Genomic DNA, 26,379 nt, shown 5'->3' with positions numbered 1-26,379 from the left:
GCTGCTCTGTAGGAAGCCAAAGTGACAGCCAGGCCACAGCCACCAACACCACCAGCCTTGGCTTCCATGGCCTGAGGGAGGTGGCAAAGGGCTTTTTATAAAAATAAATAAATATTTTAAAACATCCTTGGGGACATTGTTTAAGCTTCACCTTGACTCCTCCAGGGGCCACAGAACCAGACAGCAGCTGCCCCCGCCTCTGGAGACCCACCCGTGTGCCCCCCACCCACCCTGTGGCTGCCCACCCACCCCTCCCCTCCTCCACACCCACGCACGCACACGCCTGACTCCTCAGTCCTGGCCTGGTCCCCAGTGAGCCCTGGATGCCTCACCTCTTCCCGGATGGGGGCCAGACGCTGAGGCTGTAGCCCTTCTACCCCGAGTCCTTCCAGGAGGCCTCATTGTGCCCACCTCACAGGTGGGTACACTGAAGCTCGGCAGTGCAAAAATGAAAGCCCTGCTCTCCTAAGGAGCAGGGAGGGCTCCCCATCCCCCTTACCCAAAGCCCCCTGGGACCCCACCTTGGAGAGGGATCAGAGTCCCAGCTGCAGCCTCAATGCAGAGGCCCAGATCTCCAGGACCCAGAGAAGGATTAATAGGTGGGCCTGAGCTGGTGCTGCCCTCCCCAGTGCGGGGCAGGCACCTGAAGGCTGTTCTGGGAAGAGTTCTCCTCCCCCTCCCACCCACACCTGCCTGCTCAAGCCTCACAGCCTAACTGACTCCAACAGGCCAGGGACCCACCACAGGGCCTTTGCACGGCAGTTCCCCTCCACACAGGTGCTCACTGGCTTCTCCTTTCATCCGGGTCTCCTGGGAGGGGCCGACTGTCCCGTCCATCACCCTGCCCCATGCTTTCTGTCCTGCAGAGCCCCATTGCCCACCGACATGGTAGCTTATTTCCAATTCCCCCAACTAGAACTCAAGCTCTGTAAGAACAGGCGGGTTTTTTAATTTTTTCTGTTCCTTCTGCTGCTGTAGCTCAGGACCCTGCAGCATGCCTGGAACACAGTGGTGTTTAATAAGTGTTTGTTGATGTCATGAAGATGTTTGAGAAGATAAGGATGAGTCGTACCATGGGGGTGGAGAGTGGACTTGTCCCAGGGAAGGAGCATCAGGGACTGGACAGTCCCTCCAGGGTGTCAGCTGGAGTGTGTCATCACAGCAACGATATTTACCGGGCACTTCCTGTCCCGCGCCTGCATACGGGTCATGTTGCCAGTCCTCGTGGTGACCCAGGAGGTCAGTCCTGTGACATCTCATTTTCCAGTCATGGACACTGAAGCTTAGAGTTATAGTGAGGGACCATTCTAAGCCATCACAATGGAGGACGGGGCTACCTCCATCCTGTGGCCTGTCCCCAGTTCGAGGACCCTTGATTCCTGCCTGCCCCATGCCACCCAGCAGGTCTGCAGCCCCTTGGGACAAGCCCTGGCTGCTGCTGGGCTGTTGGAGAGCAGGCGGGCAGGCTTGGCGGCCATCCTGTCCCTGACCGCCAGGCCGCCGGGAGTTTCTCTCCCTGGACTTACTGTACATGATTCAGCGCCAGCCCTGGTTGTGAAATCTGGGAATCTTGCGGCAAGGCCCGTCTGGGAAGGGGTTAAGGGGGGTGGGGGCTGGGAGGCGCCTGGCCAGCCAGCAGAGGCAGAGAGGGCACCAGCAGCCCGGGGCTGGCCGCCGCCTGTGGCCTGGCTCTGACATCACAGCTGCGTCAGTGGCCTGCCCAGCCCCCCACTTCCTTCTCTCCCTGGGCAGCATCTCCAGCCGCCCCCAGCCGCTGTCCTCTCTGGAAAGGGACTGCAGTGGTTTCCTGCCAGGAGGGAGGGACAGAGGGAGACAAGGCAGAAAGATGACAAACATTACTTTGCATACAGGAGGCACTTAATAAATACCAGTGATGAGGATGAACCAAGGCGCAGTCCTACAAGTAGACTGGCAGGCAGGAAGCCATCACACTTATTTTGGAGAAGAAGAGACCGAGGGTCCAAGACAGGGACTTCCCAAAGGTTACCCAGCTGCAAGGCACAGTTACGGAAAACCTTAAGGATCCTGCTGGTCTCCAGGGCTCCTAGCAGGGTGCCTGTCTCTGGCTGCCTTCTTGGGTTGCAGTGAATGTCCCCAGGCCTGGAATTTTCTTCCTCGGATCTCATTAATTTGTTAAGTTAGATTAAACCAAATGGGTATTTGTTTGACTAGAGGAAGCACCAGTATTTCTTGGAGACTATTCATGGATCATGGATGGTTGATATTCTGCTCTGGAACCCACTGACATGCATCCGCCAGCGTATCTGCAGGACAGCTGTGTGATCAGCACTTCACAGGTGGGGAAACTGAGGCACCGGCAAGCAAGGGGCGCCAGGTCACACAGTTGGGCCAATGGCCCAAGTTGATAGGTGTTTGCTCAGGCGCAGAGAGCAGTCCCTTCCTGTCTCCCTGGTTCCCCCGTGTTCCCAGGAGGAAGCCAAATATTCTTTCCATTTCACAGATGGGGAAACCGCCCAGTGTGAGCAAGTGACTCCCCCAGATTGCACAGCCATCTGGTGGTGGAGTTGGGATTGGGACCAGGCTGCCTGGCATCTGCTCTGCCCAAGCTCAGAGCTGCACAGGTAACTCAGGGATGCTACTGAGGGAGTTGATTGGCTCAGGGCTACCCATGCTAGCCTGGCACATCTGAGGGTCCCCGAGATGCCATCACCCTAAAGCAGAGCCACCTCAGGAGGCCCCTTACCCTGCCCCTTTTACAGAGCAGGAAAAAACTAGGCCCAGAGGGGGCGGCCGTGCCTTGGCTGCAGAGGTCCTGCAGGAAGTCAAAGAGGAGGGGGAGACATGGCCCCAGGCCTCCCCAGCCCTTCCCAGCACACCCCCCCTCCTCTAGCTTCTAACTCCTAGTTCAAGGGCTACTGTATTGGAAAGGGAGGTGGGAGGGAGCTCCCGAGGGAGGGGACAGTGTGCAGAGAGGGGACATCACAAGGAGCCATGGAGGACGACGGACCTGGACTCAGGCAGCAACAGGGCATCCAGCGCTATGCTAGGGAGTCAGGGCTTTGCCCAGAGGTGACAGGAGCCACCACGAGGCCTCAGGGCAGGGGTGACACGCTCACTAAACACAGGACTGGCTACCGCAGTCTCCCTCTCATACCCTTCTTTGCCCTGGCCCCTCTACGCACAGCCAGACCATTACCCCCTCTACTTGGCGCCCTCTAAAACTCCAAGCTCATACAGAAAAAAAGCCAGGGTCCTTACAAAGCCCATACGGCCCTGCGCCCTCTGTCCTCGTGCCCCTCTGCCCTCGCCGCCTGGCACTCTCTCCCTCACTCACTGCCATCCTCGATGCCAGCCACACCCTCCCCCAGGCCCTTTGCTCCTGCTGTTCCATCTCAGAAATCTCCCTGCCCCTCCTCCTAGACCACGGCTCGCACTTCACCTGCTGGGGACCTGTCTGTTCAGCTCCCCTCTTTTCTTCCCTTCTCCACGCAGCACTAACGCTTTCACGTGGAACACGGGGCTTGTTCATTCACGGCCTGCTTCCTGCACAAGCGTGTGACTCCCGTGGGGGCAGAGCCCTCTGAGGGACCAGAGCCTGCTGTCCCCAGAACCTCACCCACAGGAAGTGCTCGATAAATATTTGTTCAATAAATGGGTTCTTCTTCCCTCAGAATAATTTCATGGGGGCTGCAGCTGTGAGAGGGTTCATTACCACCTTCCCGCTGGGATCCTAGGGGAGACATGGCTTGCCCAGGGTCACCTGTCTCTTAAGTGGCAAGTCCATCAAAGTCTGTGGTTTTTGTGTCCACTGCAGGCTGACCCTGGGCTCTAGGCAGCACATCCCACCTTCTGCAGGAGCTAGGCACAAGTCTGCAAGCTGGGGTCTGTCCTTAAGCGAGGGCTTAGAGAAGTAAGGTGACTTGCCCAGGTTACACAGCCACTTAGGGTGTGCATTCAGTCCTCCTGCCTCTTTATGTCAGGTACTTTCTGCCAAAGCAGCTCTGCCTCCTGCCCTCCCCTCCTCCTCTCAGACAACTGCTACCGGAGGCCCGCAGTCTGCCAGCCCCGCTCCTGTCCCACTGCCTCAGGGATGAGCTGCAGCAAGCAGTGTGAGCAGCCCAGCTGACAGTCTTTGAGCAGATGTGCCTCTGCCTCCCACAGGTCCACAGACCCTAGCCAAGTCTCAGGGCAGCACTGTCCCCCCACCCTACCCCACCCCACCCCACCCCAGCATGGTGCTGGGCCTTGCAGGGCAGAGGGAGAGGCCAACAGTGTCCTGAGGTGCTAAGAGACTCGCGGATGGAGGGGACAGACTCAGGGCTGGAAGTCGAGCCCATAGCTTGCTAGTTACAGAGGGAAAAGAGCCTGGCTCAGGTCCAAAAATAGCACCACGAGTGACCAGGCGGGGATTTCGAATGTGTAGAGAGCACCGCGATGATAGAACATCACTGTTTCTTGGCCTTAGCTCTGGAAAGACAAGAGGGGCTGGTGGGGACTGGAGCACAGGCCTTGTCTAAACAGCAGTGCTTCTCAGCTCCGTGGACTGCCGCCCCTTGGGAACAGGACCAATGGGGCTGGAAACTGTTTCCAGAAGGGCCGCTCCAAGTGCTTTTATGTAATATATGCATTTCTTTAAAATGTTGGCTCAATTAATTTTTAAAAAAGCATTCCAACCCACCAGAGGGCCAGGTTCGTCTCCCAGACCACCAGTTTGCAACTCCATTTGGCCAGAGCTGGAGGTTGAATCAGAGTTGGGTAGAGGGATGGTGGCCAGGACCCAGTGCCAGCAGCTCTGAGAGACTGTGGGGAAGGTGACTGTCCCCTCCCACAGCTCGTGCCCTGTGGATCCAGCTAACTGGGGGAGAAGGGGCCTGGGCGGGGCCTGGGGTCTCCTTCCTACATGGGACACAGCTGTGCATGTGTGCCTGGCGCATGTGTGTGCATGCTGTCCCCTGTTGTCTTTGCAAAGCCAAGAATTAGGTGACTCACTTTCCCAGGCCCTGTCCCTGATGCTGGCTCCTTGCTCCAAGCCACTAGCTCCACCAGTGCCACTGTGAATCTGTTCCAAGTCCCCCATGGTCAGTTTTCAGATGAGAAACTGAGGCTGGGCGGAGGGAGGGGGAGATGGCTGGCCCAGGTTCCCCCGGGAGCACACAGAGGAGCCAGATGTAAGACAACGCCTTGAGCACTGGACCTGTCTCTTCCTGCGAAGACTGGACCCAGAGCTCCCTGAAGTCCAGGCCACATGTGAGCCTCTCACACAGGAATGGACAGAGTGAGTCTCAGTTTTCCCTATGCTGTGTGTTCAGTGACTATTTCACTCACCCCCTGGGGATCCATTTTCTGTGACGCCATGGGCCCAGTCATATCCACTCTGTCCCAGCCTCTGACCTTGTGTCTGTATCAGATGTTTCCTCCTGATCGCTTCCAGGCACTCTGAAAAGCAATATCCCCAAAGGAAACAGCACCTTCCCCTGAAACTGCCCTCTGCCTCAGTCTCCCCTCTTATGGAAGGCCCCACCCTCTGCCCATTGGCCAAAGTCAAAAGCCATTAACAGGGTCCCTTCAGTTCTGTTCTCTATTCCTCCAAACCTCTGGGTCACCACGGCCTGGGAGTCTCATCCTCAATGTCCCTCAGATCCATCTGCCTCTTACCTCCTCCAAGGCTGCTGTGTTAGTCCAACCTCATCACCTGTCCCCTTGGGCAACCGCAGCTGCTCTTGCTGGTCTTGGCACATCCTCATCCCCGTGTCCAGCTGTGCACAGCAGCACACTGTGTGACTGTCGCCTACAGCAATCAGAAATTCTCACTCCTTCTCAAGGACATTCGAATACCCTGACCCTAAAACCCTGCTCGGCCCAGTGGGCTGTCCTGAGTCTGTCTCCCCAGCCACCACAGTCTTCTCTCATTTCCCCATTTTCTCATCTCTGAGTTTTGCCAGGTGGCTGCTCCTCCCCACACCAGCTTTGACTACTCCATCTGCACCCCTCGCAACGCAAGTGAGGTGTCCCAGGCCTTGCAAGCGCCTCCTTAGTCCCCTCAAAATCTGCTTCAGGTGTCCCTGACGTCCTACAGCCCCTCTGGCCAGTAAGAATTAGAAACAGGGTTAAAATTGCTGGGTGCCAGTGGCTCACACCTATAATCCTAGCTAATCAGGAGGCAGAGATCAGGAGGATTGGGGTTCGAAGCCAGCCTGGACAAATAGTTCTCCAGACCCTATTTCAAAAACAAAAATCCATCACAAAAAAGGGCTGATGGAGTGCCTCAAGGTATAGGCCCTGAGTTCAAGCCCCAGTAGAAAGGAAGGAAGGAAGGAAAAAGAAGGAAGGAAGGAAGGAAGGAAGGAAGGAAGGAAGGAAGAAAAGGAAATCAGTCCAACTTCCAGCTCTGTACCGGGGCCACTGCGAGAGGCAGCTCTTCCTCTGCAGGGCTTTTCCCCAGGTATGTGGAGAGGGAGCAGAACGCTATGCAACGGACAGACACAGGCATGCATGGGCCTCCTCTGGGGGAGGCCGGCCCCTCCCAGCTGCCTTCCCCACTATCCCTTATCCATCTCTAAGGTCAGGGTTCAAGGACTTTAAAAGCTCACTACACTACACTGGGCTCTAAGAGCAAGGCCTGCAGGTGGCTTCCAGGCTCATGGGCCACACCCCAAAAATGGCAGGCAACATTTGGCATTTATGTGCAGTTTTCTGGAGACACGATTCATGGCTTTCCCTAAATTTCCAAACTCCAAAATCTTGATAAACTACTGCATTAGAGAAGATCTGGGGACTTCCTGCCATGCTGACCTCATGTCAGACCTCATGACCTGGCACTAGTTCATCACACACCCATTCACTTGCCTGTCCATTGCCCATTCATCCATCCATCCACCCACCCACCCATCCACCATCCATACATCTATCCAACCACCCATCCATCCACCCACCCTTTCACCCATCCATCCATCCATCCATCCACCCACCATCCACACATCTATCCATCTACCTATCCATCCACCCACCCATCTATCCACCACCCACCCACCTATGCACCCATCCATCCATCCACCCATCCATCCACCCACCCACCCACCCATCCATCCATCCATCCATCCACCCATCCATCCATCCACCCATCCACCCATCCATCCATCCATCCACCCATCCATCCACCCATCCACCCACCCATCCATCCATCCACCCATCCATCCATCCATCCACCCATCCATCCACCCATCCACCCACCCATCCATCCATCCACCCATCCATCCATCCATCCACCCATCCATCCACCCATCCATCCACCCAACCCACCCACCCATCCATCCATCCATCCATCCACCCATCCATCCACCCACCCACCCACCCATCCATCCATCCACCCATCCACCCATCCATCCACCCATCCATCCATCCATCCACCCATCCATCCATCTATCCACCCTCCTATCCACCCATCCCTCCATCCATTTATCCACCCATCCATCTACCCATCCATCCACCCATCCATCCACCCACCCTCCTATCCACCCATCCCTCCATCCATTTATCCACCCATCCATCTACCCATCCATCTTCCCCTCACCCACACACCCACCCATTCACCAACCTATTCACCCACCCATCTACTCACTCATTCATACATCCACCCCCCCCCACACACACACACACATCCACCTGCCCACCCACCCACCCATCCATCCATCCCTCTTCACTCCTGGAAGTACCTATCCATATAACTCATGCATCCCTTTATGTGTCTATTCATCTAGCTAGCTGTTAATTCAACCATCATTTCATTTATTAATTTATTTACTCACTTAACTCTATGTTTATCTATTCGTCCATCCATCAATAATTTGCAGTACTTGACTGTGAACTCACCCCAACCACCTGCTCACAATTCATTGTCCATCACCATTATTCAATGACCCTTCTTCTGTCTGTCTATCCATCCATTTAAACACTCATGTCTTTATTCCTCCATCCATTCATTTAATTGTTCATTTCATTCACTGGCTCATCTACTCTTTCATTTATGTGTCTCTCTATCCATTTCATCCATCCATAGACAGTTCCCTCATCTATCCACCACTCAATGTCCACGCTGTAAATCCTCAGCCACCATTCTGTTTCCTGCACAGGAACTAAGAGATGAGTCACAGCTAGCTCCACCCTTGAGAAGCTTGCAGGCAAGTGACAAAACAGAAAGTTCCAAACTGAGATGGGACAAAGAGGCCAAAGGGCATTTGGGCAGGTGCCTTCCCAGAGGGGACACAGGTCCATCTGGGGACTCAGAGAGGCTCTGTGGAGGAGGCACACCCAAGCACAGACTCACAAGGACAGGGGACTAGTGGAGGCTGGCTGAGGTGTCCCGAGAGTGGCTCCCAGACTCCACCCACCTAGAGCTCAGTGAGGACATTAAAGACTGAGAAGAGGGCTGGTGGAGTGGCTCAAGATGAAGGCCCTGAGTTCAAACCCCAGTTTTACAAAAAAAAAAAAAAAATCCCCATCATAAAACAGGCTGGTGGAGTGGCTTAAGCTGTAGAGCACAAGCCCAGCAAGTGTGAGTCCCTGAGTTCAAACCCCAGTACCGCCACAAAAAAAGAAAAGAAACCAAAATGAGTAAGAAAACAAAATAAATTTTGAAGTATGGTGAGCACCAGTGGCTCAGGTCTATGGTCTTAGCTACGTACTAGGCTGAGCAAAATGGACTGGCGGTGTGGCTCAAGTGTTAGAGCGCCTGTGTTGTGAGCACAAAGCCCTGAGTTCAAACCCCAGGTCTGCTGAAAAAAAAAAAAAATCTGGTTCTCAAACTCACTGGACCAAGGAACCATCTTCCCAGCTCATTCCCATTAATACCCAGAACACCTGTGTCCCTCAGAGCCCCACTTAAGAAATGCTGGCAGGGACCAAAGTCCTATTTCCACAACCAAGGAAAGAGCTCCTCAGAGCCGAGCCCTGTGTGAGGCACACAGTAGGTGATCGGTAAGTGCTTGTGAAGAGTCTGGTCACTCCAAAACCACTCCTGGCCCTTAGGCTCTCCCTGCTTGCTGGTGACCACTCTGTGACCTCAGCCAACTCTGCAAGTCAAGTCCAGGCCTCAGTTTTCTCGTCTGGGAAATGGGTCCTGTGACTGTGGAGCAGAGGAGAGGGCAGCACAGCCCACAGGCAGATGGTCTTGCTGCGGGCTGTGGGTGGTGCTGCCCCTCTCACCCTGCAGCTGGGCTTCCAGCCTGCAAGGGGACCCCGAGGCCTCTGGGCACTGAGCCTCGGAGGCCAGGCCTCTGCTGGTACCTGGAGCAGTAATCTTGCTGTTCCTGCCAGGCCTGACAGGACACGAACTGGAAATTCCCCATCCTGTGCGCGAATTAAATGACTCCTCCCGCCTGCTCCTAGGCCTAGGTCCTTACTCAGCTCTGCTCCTCCGGACAGACAAACCTCGCCGGGCCAAGGAGTCTGACTGGTTCCTGAGGCCCGGCCACCTCCACCCGCCCCCACTGCCTCGCTGGGCTGGGAAGCAGGAGTCGCGGGTTAGGCGGGCTCGGCCCAGCCCGCCCACAGGGCCATCCGAGATCCACAGAGGCCACCAGAAGGTTCCAGGGCCTGCATCTTCCAGTCCCACTCTGCCCTGCCTATGCCTGCCCATCCCCACAGTCAGCATTTATTAAGTGCCTTAGGTGTCCAGCCCTGTGCTGGGCGCTGAGACCCAGATACCTGAGACAAAGTCCCTTCCCCGTGAGCTGGCAGTCTGATGAGGGAGGGGAGCAGATCAATGGGAAGATCTAAAAAGATCGGGTCGCAATACAGGGGTGACTCAGAACCACCAGAGAAAGTACACTGGGATTCTACTTAGAAAATTCTGGAGAACACAAATTCATCTATAGCACCAGCAAGGGTGTGGCTGGTTCTTGGTAACAGGAGGGACATAGGTCACCTTTAGGGTGACTGACATGTATGCTCAAGATCTTGGTGGCTGAGTGTCTCAGGAGTGCACACATGGGTGAAAACTCACCACAGTGTGCGTGGGGTCATGTTCGGTCTGGTGTGTACCCGTCGTCTGCCCACGTGGGGAGAGACAGCTGTGACACAGTAGAGGGATGGAGAGGCAGTCAGGGAGGGCTTCCCACAGGAGGTGGCTGTCCAGCAATGTTTTGAAGATGAAAGTGAATTGCACAAGGAAAGAAGAAAGTGGTGTTGAGGTCCACGTGACCTGAGTTCAGATTCTGACTCCTTGGGATTCACACAAAGCTGTGCAGCTGTGGGCAAGAGACTTGACCTCTCTGAGTCTTGCTGTAAAATGTATCCCATACGGATCTGGCTCCCAGAACATTTAAATGCAGAGGTCCCTGCATGTGTAAAAGCCCTGAGGCTGGAGGACTGACAGTGGGCAGACACAGGACAGCACGGGGGCGGGGCAGGGGGCTCAAGGCCAGTGTTTCGGGTGGGCAGGACCCTAGGGAGTGGCCTCTTGAGGACTGGGGAGCCAAGGAAGGGCTGGACAAGGGGAGTTTCACCATCAAAGCTGTCCTTTGATCAAGGTCACTGATTACTATTCTTTTAAAAAGAAAAAGGATAGTTGGGTAAACTGAGGCTTAAAGGGATAAGGAAAAGGACTGGACCAAGGTCCCATGGAGTCATGGAGCTGAAAGGTCTCTCCTGTTCCCAGTCCCCGTAAGCTAGCGGGCAGCAGTCACTTGACTCTGCTTGCACACGTTCCGTGACCAGATGCTCACTGCCTGAAGTGTTGGGCGGCTCCTGCCAGGCCCCGTGAAGAGCAGCCCCTCAGACTGACCCAGCTCTGCCCCCTGCCCTGTGCAGACACCCACTACTGTCCTGCGTGGAGGTGGCTGTGGACGGGGAGGACATCGTGCCAGCTCCTGGCCTTGGGGCCCCGGGCGTCAGTCTCCCCAGCTGTAGAAGGGCAGGTGATCCAGCCCCGCACCCTCCCCAGCTCCCAGAAACACCCTGGCCTGCGAGGTGCCTGTCGGTCAGGCCCGCCCATCCTCTCCCATCTGGGGGCCAAGGTCGACCTGAGGGCAGGCGGGCCAGGCCCTGTCTGGGGATAAAGGCAGGCGCCCCAGGGTGCAGCCAGCTTAATAACAGGCCCTGGGATGCAGGGGGTTTGAACTCGGGAATAGGTTCAAACACAAATTGAGCAGCCCACGTTCCTGTCTGCGCCTCCGACAGTCAATCGTTCCCACAGCCGGCAGGCCGGGCCCAACCCGTGTGCCGACCACAGGCTGAGCTCCCCAAAGAGCCCGGAAAAAACCCACTCCCTCGACCCCGGCCAGGAGGCCTGCTTAGCCTTCTCCTGCTCAGCCACTGCGGCCTCCCTGGTGCCCCAAAAACAGGCCACGCAGGGCCCCGCCTCAGGGCCTTTGCACTTGCTGTTCCTTTTGCCTGGAACTCTTCCTTCAGACCTGGACTGGTGACCTGTCTTTCAGGTCTCTGTGCCAAGGTCACCTTGCCAAGATCATGCCAAAGTCGCCATGCAAGGCCTTCCCTGACCCCAGCCACAACCTGGCCCCTTTACTCTGCTTCAAAGCTGTGTCCAGATGTCATACCCCAAGCTCTTTTGTGTTGTCATTGTCATTTATATTTTCTTTTTTGCATTTTGCTTCTTTTTAATTGACACCAATCTTCTCACTGCTGTGAAATGTTGTCACCCAGAGTTTGAACTTCAAGCAGGTGATGTCACCAGGCCCAGTCTGAGCACAGGCTGGCACCCATTAGTGGGGGTTCAATGGACTGCCAGACACACTGGGGTCTCCACTGCACCGTAGCCATCGGGCCCTCACCCCCCACCACGGGCAGGGGTGCACGGACTCCCTGTGCCCACACACAGCTGCACCCAGCACCCCAGCGCCACCCCCACGCCAGTCCTTGGCACCCAAACTTCTCAACTTTCCCTCCTTTCACAGGCCAGCTGGCCCCGTGCCAGCCCCTCACCCCCCGCCCGCCTGGGCACAGACCCATAAAGGATGAGGAAGGGCCCGAGGTGGCTGGCCAGGTGCCATGAGAACGCGGCCTGGGGCCCTCACCTCCCCCACCACGAGGCCAGACACCTGTGTAATGAGTGTCATTTCAGGGGACCCACTGGGCAGATCCCGGCTTGTCCCAGCCACCCAGGCTGCAAGGACCATGGGGATGGGGTGCAGGGAGTATGGGGACGTCTCTGTCCTCCCAGCCCCAAAGCTCAGCCCTGGATTTCCCGGTCAGTGAGGCTGACTTTTTTCTTTCTTTTTTTTTTTTTTTTGTGCTACTGGGATTTGAACTCAGGGCGTTCACCTTGAGCCACTCCACCAGCCCTATTTTTGGGATTTTTTTTGAGATAGGGTCTCACAAACTATTTGCCCCATCTGGCTTCGAACTCTGATCCTCCCACTTTCTGCCTCCTGAGTAGCCAGGATTACAGGCGTGAGCCACTAGCGCCCGGCAAGGCGACTTCTTGACTTCCATGAAGACTCCAAATCTCAGGCCCTATTATAGTCCCTGCTGGCTCAGGAGACAAAGAAGGAAAAGCACTTATTGAGCACCAGCTGTATGCCCACTTGGTGCTAAACACTGGCTACTGTCATGTCTCACTCTTGGACACTCAACCCCTCTTCTATTTGCTTATTGTCCATCTCCCTCCATTTGAGCACAGTTGAGCACCAACTGTGTACCTGGTCTGTGCTAAACACACTTCATATATGAACCCATTTGTCTTTAGGACAAGCCTATGAGGTGGTTACTACAATGGATCCATTTTACAGAGAAGGCTCAGAGAGGCAGAGCAACTCACCCAAAGCCACACAGCAGTGAACCAGAGTTAGTCCAGGCCCTCTGCCTTCAGAATCCTTGTTCCTAACCACTCGCTGCTTATCAGCTCGGGGTGTTTGTCCCTGCTGTGTCCCAGCACCCCGCAGCCCAGTGCCTGGCACTTCGTGGGTGTTCAGAGCTACTGAAGAAATGAGTGAATGAATGGGAGGGCGTGATTTCCCTGAGTTCTGGTGATGTGCTTTCGCCTAGTGTTTACTGATGAGGAAACAAGGCTCAGAGAGGTGAAGTAGTGTACTCTGGGTCACACAGCGAGGATGCTACAGAATCGGAATTCGAACCAGGGTGGCCTCGTGGCCCCTCCATCACTGGCTCCTCTCCAAACTCGCTGTGCCTCTGGACTATGGGCCCCGTGAGGGCAGACACCTGCCTATCGGGGTCTCTGCAGTGTCCCCAGGGTCCAGCCTGGCACCTGCACCCCATAGAATGAGATTACAGCACTTTCTCTTGGCTGCAAAGCCCTGGGAGCCTGGGACCCCTGCCTTCACCCCACACCTCCTCTCTCCCATGATCGCTGGGGCAGGGATGGACTTCCCAAGCGTTCCCTTGGGGTCCCCTGCTGTGGGGAGACCAGGGCATGCTCTCAGGACTGAGGTGTCCTGACCTGGGATCTGCCACCTTGCTTCTCGCCTCCAGCCTGCAGCTGGCCTCAGCCGGAACCTCGGCCCTGTCGGGAGGGTAGGACATGGGAAGCCACTGTAGTTCAGGTCCTGTCAGTGTCCCCATGGTGGCCGCTCACACTGCCCACAGAGCCCTGCGGCCTTGGCCTCGGCAACCCTGTTACCTTTCCTTCCTCTAGCCACCTGACCGCCTCGCCTTTCTGGAACTACCCCCGGCGTGTTCCCACCCCAGGGCCTGCACACTGATCATGGGAAGATGAAGGCCTCTGCAGCCCACCCAGTCACTGAGCCCCTGCTGTTCCCTGTGGTCCTTCTGAAATTACCTCGTCTGTGTTTTGCTAACCCATGATGGTCTCTGCCAGGATGAGGGCCGAGAACTTGCTCACAGGCGTCCCCTGAGCCTGGTAGACAGTAAGTGCTCAAGCAGTGACTGTGGAAGGAAGAGAAGAACATCAAAGTGCAGTCACGCCCCTGCCCGCCCCAGGCCCCCAGCTGAAAGCTCAGGGCCCCGCTCCCACCGGGAGAGTGCCCCCTCCGCACCCCAGAACTGTCTGGTTCCCAGGCCCATAAAAACCACCGCCCCCACCTCGCCCTGGGGCGGCAGAGGGTGCGGGCTGAGTGTGGGCCCAGCTGACCCCAGCATGGCCTTGGAGCCCCGAGCTGGGGAAGGTGACCATGGTGAGGATTGGCCACCTCTGAGTCTTCAGGGGTCCAGACGCAAATTGGACAAGCTCACCACATGGCACCCACAGCTGCTCTGTGAGATCAGAAAGCCACAGCCTCCTCCACAGGTGAGGAAACTGAGGCACGCACGGTGGGAGTGGTCATGTGCTCCCACGCGCACCCTGCAAAAGGCAAAGCCCACTGGGTGCTGGACTCCAAAGCCACTGTGCGTTCTTCTGCATGTCCTTGTGCCCAGGCATGGGCTCAGAGATGGGTCCTAGAGCCACACTTCTCTTAGGCAGCTTACTCAGTCCCTCTGTGCCTCTGTTTGTCCCTCTGTGAACAGACCCAACACATGGCTTCCTTGCCAGGCCGTGGAGGCCATGAGAGAAGATGGTCTGAGGTGGATTCGATTCTATTCTGAGCTTGCTGATACTCTTTGGAGAACTTGTTCCTGCCCTCTGGACCTCAGTTTCCCCATCTGTTATTTGGGGGTTAAAATTTGCCACCATATCAGTTGGGTGTGGTGGCATGTGCCTGTAATACCAGCACTTGAGAGGCTGAGCAGGAAGACTGCAGGTTCCAGATCAGCCTGGGCTACATAGCTAGACCCTGTCTCAACAAACAAACAAAACAAAACAAAACGCTAATGTGTGTGCGTGCGTGCGTGCGTGCGTGCCTGTGCGTGTGTGTGTGCGCGCGTGTGTGTGACATATGTCACCGCGCTGAGTTGTTGCAAGACCAAGATGAGCTATTTGCCCGGCGCCCCGCACACAAGTGAGCGCTCAGTAAGCCTTCCCGAGGGAGCCCTGCGTCACTGGGCAATGGTCCAGGGGTTCCGGGGTGGCCCCTGCAAGGTGGGTTGTGCGGGGCCTGGGGAGGACAGAGCCGCTGGGATCTGGAAACTGCAGGGGCCAGGGTGACTCACTGCAGTGGGGTGGGGGCCCCACGCGCCCCTCTGGGCCCTCCTAGCGCCCAAAAGTGCTGTGTCACGCTCTGTCATGTGGCTGGGTCATTAATACCCGAGTTCTGGGAAGCTTGGGCCGAGTTCCCGGAAGGGGTCAGCCAGTTCAGTAAACAGATTGGCACAGCTGAGCCGCCGGGCGGGCCTGCAGCTCGGGAGGGAGGCGCGAGGTGGGGGCTGGCGGCCAAGGGGACAGAGCAGCTGCCCCTGGCACCCCCCAGGGCAGCCCAGCCCAGCAGAGACAAGCAGGAAAACCAAGCTCAGAGAGGGCAAGGCACTCCCCGGAGGTTACACAGTGGACCAGGGTTCAGATCTAGATTCGCCCTGCCCCACCCTCAGCCCCAATTCCTCCCCAGACCTGAGGCCAGTTTACTGGACGAGGCAGAACTGACTGGAAGGCGATTTAGGAAGGAAGCAGGTTTGGGGAACACAGTCTGCAGCCTCCTGAACACCTCCTGTGTGCAGGCCTTGCTCCCAGTGGCTCTCAGGAACGCACTTGACTTGCAGCCCTCACACACAGCCATCGTTTTAAGGCACCTACTAAGTGTGGCACTGAGCGGGTGATTGACACGGCCCTCCGTGAGCCCCAGGGGACCCCCACCCCAGGTCAGCATCAACATCAGCCCATAATCAGGAGAGCAAATACAGTCCCACGAAGACCAGCAGCTGCGTCAGTCAGCGGAGCAGCTCCAGAGTCAACCGGACCTGACGTTAGGCTTACTTTCCCCTGCCCACTGCAAGACGCCACACAGGGACTCCAGCTCTGTCTGAGCCTCAGTTTACCCATATGATCGATGGCGATAGTTACCATTCTGGCATCCCAGGGAGCCAGCATGGGGGCAGCACGTGTTTCTTATAGAAAAGCGATTAGAACAAGGAATTTGGGTTCGAATTCCTCTGTGTCACTTCCTGGCTGTGTGACCTGGGACCTGCTGCTTAACCTCTCTGTCCTCTGTAAATGGGCACAGGTGCCCTCTGTGCAGGCCCAGGTATTCTGCAGACCCTGGCAGCAGGGCTGTTCTGAGAGTTCACCTAAAGTGGGTCCCCTGTGGTGAAGGCAAAACACCACGGCCAAGGGGGCGGGGATGACACCAAGCTCTTTGGCACCACAGGTAAATGTAAACAGGTCACCCTTGCCTGCCTCATCCAGACTCTGAGACATTGCCACCACATCTTCCCCATGCCACACGTCCAAGGTGGCCTCCCATCACTATGGCCACCCTGCCCCTTCTCTGTGTGAACCCCCTGGGCCTGCTCCTCTCCAAGCCAGACTCCCGGGGCCTCAGCTTTGCTCTCTGCTGTTCAAAGTGCCAAACTGTCCAAACCCTCAGCCCCCTCCGTCCACCTGCAGGCCTGGCCTGCCCATCCTTGTCTTTCACCCAGTCCTCCAGGCCAGCTAAACCCTCCTCCAGGGAGCCCTCTGGGATGCTCGCCTCTGAAAGTGTGCTGTCCCCAGACCTCACTTCCCCTTCCCCTCTACGCGGGCAGCCGTTTTTGCACAATTCAGATTTTGGCAGCAGTGAGGTGGAAATTTTGTACAAGGGAGATTGGGATGGAGTAGGGGGAAATGATTGCCTCTAAAATATTTAAGGAAACCTATGAAGTTGAAATTAAGAAATCTTTAATTGATCTGCTCAAACTTCACGATTTGATCTTAAATTTCTCATGTGGTATTTACAAAAACTTTTGTGCTGTTTGAAAACAATCTGGAATGGAGAATGTGTGTTGTTGGGCAAATGCTCCCTGGTGTGCGGGGGACCCGCCAAGAGCCGGTAGTAAATAAGGGAGCCGCGGCGCCCAGCGATTTCAGAAGTGGAATTATTATATTATTAAAATGCTTTCCTGATTTTTCCGGCCTCGCTTTCGGACAGCCTGAGCTCTCATGGTTTGCTCCCTGTCTGTCCCCATCACCCCTCCCGCACAGCCCCTGCTTCCCTCCTGCAGGAAGCCACCTGGGATGCTCTCACCTCTGCACTGGCTCCAGGCTCCACCCCCTGCAGCGCCTGAGTCCAAGCCCCGCCCCCCAGGAGGACCAGGTGGGGGGAGGGGATCTGAAGCAGCTGTGACTTAGTTCCAAGTCCTGATCGGCAGGAAGGGCTGGAGGAGGCGGTGTCGAACTCGTGCCCTCGGCCGGAGCTGGCTTGTATGTTTGGATGCTTGCCCCAGCATCTAAAAGCCGACAGGTTTCAGACAACAGTCCAGACTTACCGGCTGTCATGGAAGGAGGGCAGTTCTGGCCCTCCCCCACCTGGCTCGGGGCTGGAGCCCAGTGGTCGTGGTGGACCAGCCACTCTGCCACCTGCTGCCCGTTCTGCCCAGGCAACTGAGTTTGCACCCTCACCTGAGCAGAGCCCGACTCTCTTCCTGCATCTGGTCCCTTCTGGAAATATTTCTGCCCAGCCTCCCTGTGCACTGAGCAGAGCTCTGCCCACAGGCGCTGTCCTCACCCCTGGGAGACTCTCCCCAGGGGCAGCCCTAGACACCCACACCCTGCCAGGCACAGCTTGAAAAGCATCGTCACCTTAGTTAGGCCAGTTGTGACCACGTCAGGTGCAGCCCTGCCCCAGACTGACTGCATGGACATCTGGAGAGAACCCCCTAACCTGGCCACAAACCAGCACCCCATCTCAGGAAAAGACAGTGCCATCCGCCACCTGCTCACCCAACACCGCCCCATGCCCACTGCAAGGGTCAGCACTTCTCCCTCACGTGAATCCAAATCCCGCCATGCCTCCCACCTCCCCTACCCCACCTTCTCCTCCCTGCAGTCGCCTTGCCCTCCATCATGGGACCCGCGCCCCCTGTGGTCCCCTTCTGCCTATTCCGCTGTGTCTGGGTAATTCTGCGCTGCAGGCACACCTGGCAATCACTGTCTGAAGATGTTTTTAGTTGTCACATCTGGGCAGGGGGGTGGGGGTGCTGCTGGCATCTGGCGGATAGAGGCCAGAGAGGCTTCACGGGACAGTCCCCAGCGTCGAACACTCCCCACTCAAATGTCAACAGCGCTGAAGCTGAGAGCCCAGTGTAGAATGTGAGTCAGACATGTCTCTCCTGTGCTCACGCCTGCCAGTGGTCCAAATCATTTTCAGGAAAACCCAAATTCCTTCTCCTCCAGCCCAGGACCTTGGGCAATCCAGGCCTTGCTGGCCTGTCTGACCTCATCTCCCCCAACTGTCCCCTGCTCACTCAGCAGAATGGCTCTCCTTATCTCTTCCAGCAACTCAAGTTCCTTCCCACCCCAGGGCCTTTGCGCCTGCTGCTCCCACCCTCTGGAGCACTCCACCCCAGATGGCTGCCTGCCCTGCCCTCCACTTCCCTCAGGCCTCTCGTTCCTTCCTGGTTGTCTACGTTCCCCAGCACTCTGTCCCGTGGGTGTCTTCCCCCCCACCCCCGCTTTTCCTGACATACTCAGTTTGTTTATTTGTTGCTTTTTCTCCGTGTCCCCCATCAAAACATAAATGGCACGGAGGCGCTGCTGGCTGTCCAGCGCCTGGCCCATAATAGGTGCTCATGACTGGTGGGCCAGGCTCCCACGTGCTGTTTTACGGTAGCAGGGTGGCAGGTTCTGTGCACTGAGAGCCACTGGGGAGCCATTGCACAGCTCCAGGTCCCAGGATCTGAAGCTTAACCCAGACTCAGAGCACCCCCCAAGAGGCTCAGCCAGGGCTCGGCTTGGAGGGCGAGGGCACCGGTGGTCAGTGCCAGCTGTCAGGGGGGTCAGTGTCAGGGTGACCATCACCCCCTAGAAGCCTGCATGTCCCCACACCCCTCACAGAAGCAGAGGTGCAGCTATGGGGACTCTGACTACATACAGCCCAGAAAGAAAGGCGTACGGTTTGGGTCAGGAAAAGCCACATAAAGTGAATTATTCACGGAGGTCAGAGCCAAAACTTCAGGATAATGAAGAATAACCAAAGAGAGATTTGACAGGGACATGTTTTGCAAAGTGAGGACAAAAAGAACCCCACTGATTTTCTCTTTGGCCTCACACGTGGTCATGGAATCACTGAGCCCAGGAGCGGGCATGGCACTGTCTACAGTTGAACACATGCAGCAACTTTTGCCCTGACCTCCCTGCCATAATCATGGAGTCACTTCTTCACTGTGGCCACCAGTGGGCCTGTCACTGCCCCCAGAGCTGGCTCATTGCAGCTGCCCAGCAAGGACTCCTGACACTCCCCCCCCACCCCCAAGCATTTCCAACTTCTGATTCATGAGTCTGGCATGGAGGCCTGTGACTGGCGGGCCCCGGTCACACGACCACACCAGCTTCCAGGAGTAGCCTCGGCCCAGCTGGGGTCCTCCCTCCCACAGACACAGGACACGGGACACAGAGTGCCTACAGCCCGGTCCACATGCCAGGAGGGCCAGCCCCACGTCTTCTGTTTTCAGATGACTAAAGAATCACTGTGCCCTGTTTTAGAATAACGAAACAGGCAAAAATATTTGTGGGGATTTTTAAGAATGAAGGCTTGATTTCCCTACTGTGAACGGGATCTCAGATAGACAAGTCGCACTCCGCGAAAGAGACAACGTAAGAACAAGGGTAGACTGAGGACCCACAGGCGCCAGGTACTGCAAACACAACAGACCAGGCTGGCGCTGTCCCCCCAGGCCTGGAGTCACGACCCTAACCGTGGTGACCAGGGAAGCTGGTGGCTCTGGGGACAGGAGGCACCATGCTGTTCAGGCAGTGAGCCCAGCTGGGGACAGAGACATGGAGGTCAAGGGGCTGCTCCTGCAGAGGTGTGGAAGGAAGAAGAAGGTGCAGCTGGAGAGTGGACGAGGCTGGCTCTTCTAGAACCTTCTAAACCAGAAGTAACCAAAGGGGTCACACAGATCCACAGAGTTGAGCTTTGTTTATTTGTTGTTAATTTGATTCGTGGGCCAGCATTCAAAACTCAGGACTTTTCACACAAGACCTCAGACTTCTGTCTTCTCTTAATCCATGCAAAGCTCTGGCCGTGTGGCGGCTCTGAGGCGCCACCCCAAAGGGACTTGCTCCCTCGGTTCCCCTCCCTCCCTGGGCCCCACCAGCCCATCTCTGTTGTCCTGTTGCCTCCTAGCCCTGAGGTCCTGACTTTTCCACTCCTTGGGCTAAACCTCCCATGAAGGACTCCAGGAACAGGGTGCAGAGAGCTTGAACAATGCTCCCAGGGTTGCACAGCCACAGGCGACAGCTGGGGACACCAGCCCCTCCCCCCAGAAGCCCACCCTGACATCCCCAGGAGCTGCTGACCCTGGCCCTGGGCCCTGGAGGACGGGAGGCCAGGTCAGGGGAGGCCCCGTCCTGTTTAGGTTTTGTGGTCTCGTGAGTAACCGAGTGGAAAAACACAAGCTTGAAAAGATAACAATTACAACGAAATTAAATCAAATCAGACCCGTGACTCATTTATGGAGCCGTAAAAACAGAAAACAAAAACAAGCTGGCTCTGGAGAAGTGAGGCCAGGACGAGGAGGGAGGCGGCAGGGAGGAAAAACCCAAATGCAGAGCAGCCTCCCTGCACGGCACCCAGCCGTGCCCCTGCAGTGGCCAGGACTTGGGATGCAGGGCAGGGAGGCCAGGTCTGTGGCAGGGGCCTGAGTGCCAGTCCTCCCAAACACTCTGTGAGCTGGGACATTCTACAGAGAGGAAACCAAGGCTCAGAGGCACCGAGGGACACGCCTCAGGTCATCCGACCAGCACGTGGGAGCCCGTGATGCACAGCTGCTTCCAGAGCTGACGACTGGGTTCAGTCTTCCCACCCGGAAAGTGGGCACTGCGCCCCAACCCTGTTCCAGGAACAGCCGAGAGCCAGTGTCCCGGAAGCTGCTCCAGGCTTTTCGGGAGCCCCAAAGTACAGGCATCAGTCCTCACCCCTCCAGCTCTCCCTGTCCCCATTTGAGCAATAACGGGGGTCACATCAGGCGATGTCACAGGAAGGCCCCAGGAGCTTAGCAGGCCTAACCCAGGGAGCTTCAAAGCACTCCTCTGCTGTTCCCAGAAGCCTCTGCCCCCAGGAGGAGCAAGGGGAGCCGGAGGCAGAGCCCGAGGGAGCTGCCCTGCAGGCCTGGATTCCCAAGAGGTTGAGGTCATCCTGACCCAGGGCCTGACAGTGTGGGCAGGGGGAGCCAGCCAGGGCCAGCAGTGGCAGGGAAGGTGGAGAGGGTGAGATCCAAAGGGGGCCCTGCAAAGTGGCTGCAAAACTGACACCCAACTCACAGACTCTCCAAATCTTATCCAGCACTTTCTTGTGCCGGGCACTTCCCTGAGGGCAGGGGACACAGTGATGACCAGGAGAGACAAAAATGGAGCTGCCATCCTGGGGGAGTGGACAGAGAGATCAGCAAAGCCATGATGTGCCCAGTGGTGGTGAAAGCCACAGAGACACAAGGAGGAAGCCGGGGTAGGGAAGCCTCGCTGAGCAGAGACGCTTCGGCAGAAACCCGAAGCAGGTGCCAGAGCAGAGCGGGCTGTCCTTGGAAAGTGTTCCAGGCAGAAGGACTAGCACAGGCAAAGGCCCTGAGGTGGGGTGTGATTTGTTTTGTTGTTGTTGGGAGGAGGCAGTACTGGGATTTGAACCCAGAGCCTCACACTTGGTAAGCAGACACTCTACCTCTTGAGCCACTTTCCCAGCCTTTCTTGCTTTTAATTACTTTTCAGGAAGGGCCTCCCATTTTTGCCCAGGACCAGCCTTGACTTGCAATCCTCCTTCCTATGCCCCCATGAATAGGTGGGGTTATAGATGCATAGAACCACATCCAGCTTAATGGTTAAGATGGGGTCTCACTAACTTTTTGCGTGGGCAGGCCACAAGCTGCAATCCCTATCTCTGCTTCCTGAGTAGCTGGAATTACAGGTGTGAGCCACTGTGCTTGGCCTGCCTGCCTGGTGTATTTGAAGAACAACCAGAGGGCTGAGGTGGCAAGGTAGAGTAAACCCTCCCAGCAGCCAGAAGAGGAATTGAGGCTCAGAGAGGGGCAGTGGCTTGTACAGAGTCACACAGCCGGGAAGCAGCAGCACAGAGAACAGAACGCAGGTCAGGCCGAGCAGGGTGTGTCCCTGCTGACAGGGGCCCTGCGTGTGTGACCAGGCGGCATGGTCCAAGGGTGACTCCCAGAGAGTGTGTGTCACCCGCCTTGGTCACAACCGTGGGTGGCATGATTGCGCAACATAGCACCCTGCAGGGAGCCAGGCGGGGCAGAGGCAGGGCTGGAACACACCCTGACCTCACCCCAGGTTCAGCCCTGTCTTCGTCCTGCCTCCCAGGCTCCACGAGGTCATGGATGACCAAGAATCTGGGAAGTTCATTCAGACCACGGTGTGAGTGACTGCCCACCTCTATAGAGGTCACAGAACAGCTTTGCAGACTCAGTTTCCCCTGGTTCACTGCTGGCCTCCCACCGAAGTTGCAGATTCTTGGGTCCAGAGAAACAAGGCTTTCGGAGGTCACTTAGCCAGCAAGTGACAGAGCCGAGGTGACTCTGGCCTGCTCACTCTTGCCTGATAATGCTTCATCCTGTGCCCTCTCCCTGGTCCTGGCCCTCCACCCGCCTGCTTCCTTGCATCCGTCAGCATCTCTCCCCGCACGGTCTCAACCACTGACAAAGGGAAAAGAGAGGACCTGGCATCGTGGTAGGGGGTGGAGGGAAGGCTCAGAGTCAGAGAAGGCTCTCGGGTGACATCGGAGCTGACGTCTGAAGGAGGTGAGAGAGGGGACTTGTGAATGAGTACACAGTGGCCGAGGGCTCCCAACAAGGGGGGGAACCGCATATGCAAAGGCCCTGAGGTAGAAAAACCCACAGCTCATGGAAGAACAACAAGGAGGCCATAGGGCCTGGAGGGGAGTGAGCAAGGAGGGGAGCCTCCAGCCTTCACTTGGAGAGGTCGGGGCCCTGGGAGGGGCTTCCAGACACAGCTGAGGCTCTAAGAGTCCCTCTAACTGTGGGTGGAAAAGGGGCTGTGAAGGGCCGAGGGAGTTGGTGACTGGGATCCTGCAGGCACTGATGCTGGTGGTCAGGACCGGACTGTGGCAGTGGAGGTGGGTCACGCAGGCCAGTTCTGATTCTGGATGCATTTGGAAGGTTCTGGGATGGTGATCCAAACAGATCCCAGGTTTGGCTCCTGGGACAGGGCCGTTATGGCGACAGGGAAGGTGTAGGGCCAGGAGCTGCCTGTGACCACGCTGAGTTTGAGTTCCTATGAGTTGCCACAGCAGTGGCAGAAATAGGGTGCTGGGCCGAGTCCAGGCCAGGATGGGGCTCTGGTTGGAGAGATGTGTTTGGAAGTCACCCACGTTTAGGTGAGGACAAGAACTGTGTCTCTGACACCTTTGTCCCCTCCTCCCTTTCCCCCAGCACCAGCCCTGTGGACAAGCCCAGGGGACGTGTGTCAGCATCCACCATGGTCAGGACACGCTGAGAATTTCCCCTCTGTGGCCAAATCATTGTCACCGCACTCTGAGGGGCAAAGCCCACCACAGCCTCTTTTGACAGAGCCCAGCTCCTGAGTCTCCACCAGATGCCTCCTTCAGGCAGCAGGAAGGATGGCCTCCTGGGGTTCTGGGATGGCTGGAAAAAGGCCAAGGGCAGACCTGGCTTCCCCAGGTCAGCAGGGGGAAGGCTGGGAGAGAGCGTGGGAAAGACCAGGGCACAGGGGGCACCTGGACCCCCCACTTCCATTCAGCTCTGGCAGCCTCCCGGTCACACAGAGGCCAAGTGCCTGAGGCCCCAGGCAGGGTTGTGGCGATCCGGGATCCAAAGCCAGGTGTTCTGGGACCAGGCCCTGCGCTCTCTAAACTGCCAGGGAGGAGGTCCCTGAGTGTGCAGGCTGAGACGGGCTCCTAGGGTCCACACTGCCCCTGGCTGCAGGGTCCAGCTCCAGCCCCCAAGCCAGGGTCTGTGCCTGCACCAGCCCCCAAGTGTACCGGAACAAATACACAAGATGGAGAGAGGCACAGACAGAGAAACAGAGTCAAAGATGCATACAGAGGGACCCAAGGAGACAGGAAGACACAGAAGCGGAGACGCGGAGTCAGAACCCAGGAGCAGCTGACCCCTCACCATCCTCCCTCTCCCTGGGCGCCTGGCACCTCCTCACCAGGGCTCCACCATGCTTAGTCACTGCCAATTCCCTCCAAGGAACAAACGAGTCATCCCACAGTCCTAGTTAGGTACTGACCGCTGTGTGACATTAGAAAGGTTTCTCTCCCCCTCTGGGCCTCATTCCTCCATGGGTCAGCCGAGAATGGGCAGTTTTGCCACCAGGGCCTGACACCAGCCACCCTTGAGAGCCAGGCCTGTCCTCCCTGGGCCAGGGCCAGCTGAGGATGCACTCTGAGCTCAAGGCCCATCTCCCCCATGGGAGAGAACCCTATTTGTTCGGTTTTGATTGTTCGTGTTTGTTTGTTTTTGCAGTATTGAGGTTTGAACTCAGGGCCTTCGCCTTGAGCCACTCCACCAGCCCTATTTTTGTGAAGGGTTTTTTGAGATAGGATCTTATAAACTATTTGCCCGGACTGGCTTTGAACCGCGATCCTTCTGATCTCTGCCTCCTGAGTAGCTAGGATTACAGGCGTGAGCCACCAGTGCAGGGCTGTGGTTTTTTGGTTGTTGTTCTTGTTGTTGTTTTAACATTTCCTGAGCACCTACTATGTGCCAGGCCCCGTGGTGGGTGCCGGGGACGCAGGAGTGAGAAGGGAGGCAGTAAACCCTCCTCTGCTGGAGTCGCCATCCTCGAGGAAGACAGACCACAGCCACAAGCAAGCCGACCCGAAAGGTACCCAGAGGAGAGACAGTCATGGGAGAAACAGGAGAGGCTCTTTCAGGTGACCTCCATTCCCTGCGGTGACCGCACTCATGCTTAAACCGCTGCTGACTTGAGGAGGGGGCTTCTCCTGAGGCCCAGCAGGATCTGTTTTGACACCTTGAATCCCACAGTCCCTCCAAGAGCCAGCGCTCTTACTGCCCCATCCCCAAGTGAGAAGCCGAGACCCAAAGCGGCCAGGGCACCTGCCCACAGTCACGGTCACACAGCGGAAAGGAGCACGTGGAGCAAGGGGCGGGGGCGATCCCGGGTGGAGGGCTGGGGGCGAGTGGACAGCCCCCATGGCAGACCAGGCCCAGCTCAGTCAGGATGGGAATGACCAGGTGGAGAGCGGAGCTTGGGCGGGTGGGGGGGGGATCTCATCAGCCACCAGGTGAAGAAGCCCTGGGGCCTCAGATAGGGTGACAGCCACACCTAGCTCAGCCCACCCGCCTGGCCTTCAGGGAACGTGCTATCCTCAGGACCAGAAGGCTCAAAATAGAATGCGCGGAGCCTGGACGCCCCGCAGGCCTGGGCTCCCGGAAGGACACTGCGGGCAGCAGTGTCTGGGAAAGCTCACCAGGGCTTTTTTCCTCTTACTGCCCTGATTCGGGTTCCAAGACCCCAGCTCCAAGATCAGACAGACCCTGCTCTTCTCCCAGCTCAATCTCAGACTAGCCCTGTGACCTGAATGGACCCTCCATGGGATCCAAGTGTCCTTGTCTGCCGTCAACTCACAGTTGTTCACTCAGTCAGTCAACAAATGTTTGTTGAGTACTTACCATGTGCCAGGTACTGGGACACATCAGAGAACAAAACAGACCTAAACCTTGTGGTAAATGAAACCTACAGTGTCCAGGGGCATCAGTCAGGAAGGGGGCAGAGACCCCCAGAGGGGTGGGTAGCAAGTCAACAAAGGAAGGTAACACTTGAACAGAGACCCAAAGAGGTGAGGGAGGGAGACCTGCGTGCACCTGGGAGACAAGTGTTCTGTGCAGCAGACACATTCAGTGCAAAGGCCCTGGGGCAGCACGGGCTTGGGCTATTTCAGAACCAAAGTGGCTGGAAGGGTGAGTGAGGAGGAGGGTTGGGGAGGATGGAGATGGAGCCAAGGAAGGGCATTGTTTACTCTCAGAGCAGTGGGGGCCTTTGGATAGGATCTGGCAGGGGGGGTGACCTGGGCTGACCATAGCTTTAGAGGATCCTCTGGCTGAGTGGGGAGAGGGTTTCTGGAGCAGGATGGCAGTGATAGTGGCGGGGAGCGGGCAGAGGGAGGTCCAGGAGTTGGGTTCTAGTGAAGGGATGGCTACTGCAGGGGTAGAGTGAGCAGGGTCCCCTCCCCATGGCCTGGAAAGGCCCACAGGAAACAGGAGCCAGGTGACCCAGCCTGAAGGCTGACTGGTCATGGCCCCCGCCATGCCCTCAGTGGCCACCCCAGGATTGAGAAACTTCCGGAATGTGTGCCTTGAGGCCCAGTTGACATTGCCAGAGGGACCCACCGGGCCGGGCGGGCACCCAGGCTACTGCCCTGCCCACACATGGAATCTCTCGGCCCATTG

The 26,379-nt window shown here is 56.9% G+C and overlaps 1 long non-coding RNA gene across 1 annotated transcript; it reads right to left on the bottom strand.

Annotated features, from left to right (window-relative positions):
* Positions 1 to 278: 278 nt before the first annotated feature.
* Positions 279 to 15,059, bottom strand: LOC141423425 (uncharacterized). Its single transcript, XR_012448296.1, has 4 exons — positions 14,146 to 15,059; positions 13,733 to 13,839; positions 5,308 to 5,770; positions 279 to 1,807 (listed from the first exon to the last, which is right to left on the bottom strand). It is a non-coding gene; the product is annotated as an uncharacterized lncRNA (long non-coding RNA).
* Between the last annotated feature and the right edge of the window lie 11,320 nt (positions 15,060 to 26,379).

Source organism: Castor canadensis, chromosome 5 (assembly GCF_047511655.1).
Source record: "Castor canadensis chromosome 5, mCasCan1.hap1v2, whole genome shotgun sequence".
NCBI lineage: Eukaryota > Metazoa > Chordata > Mammalia > Rodentia > Castoridae > Castor > Castor canadensis.
This window is presented reverse-complemented; position numbering and strand designations above follow the sequence as displayed.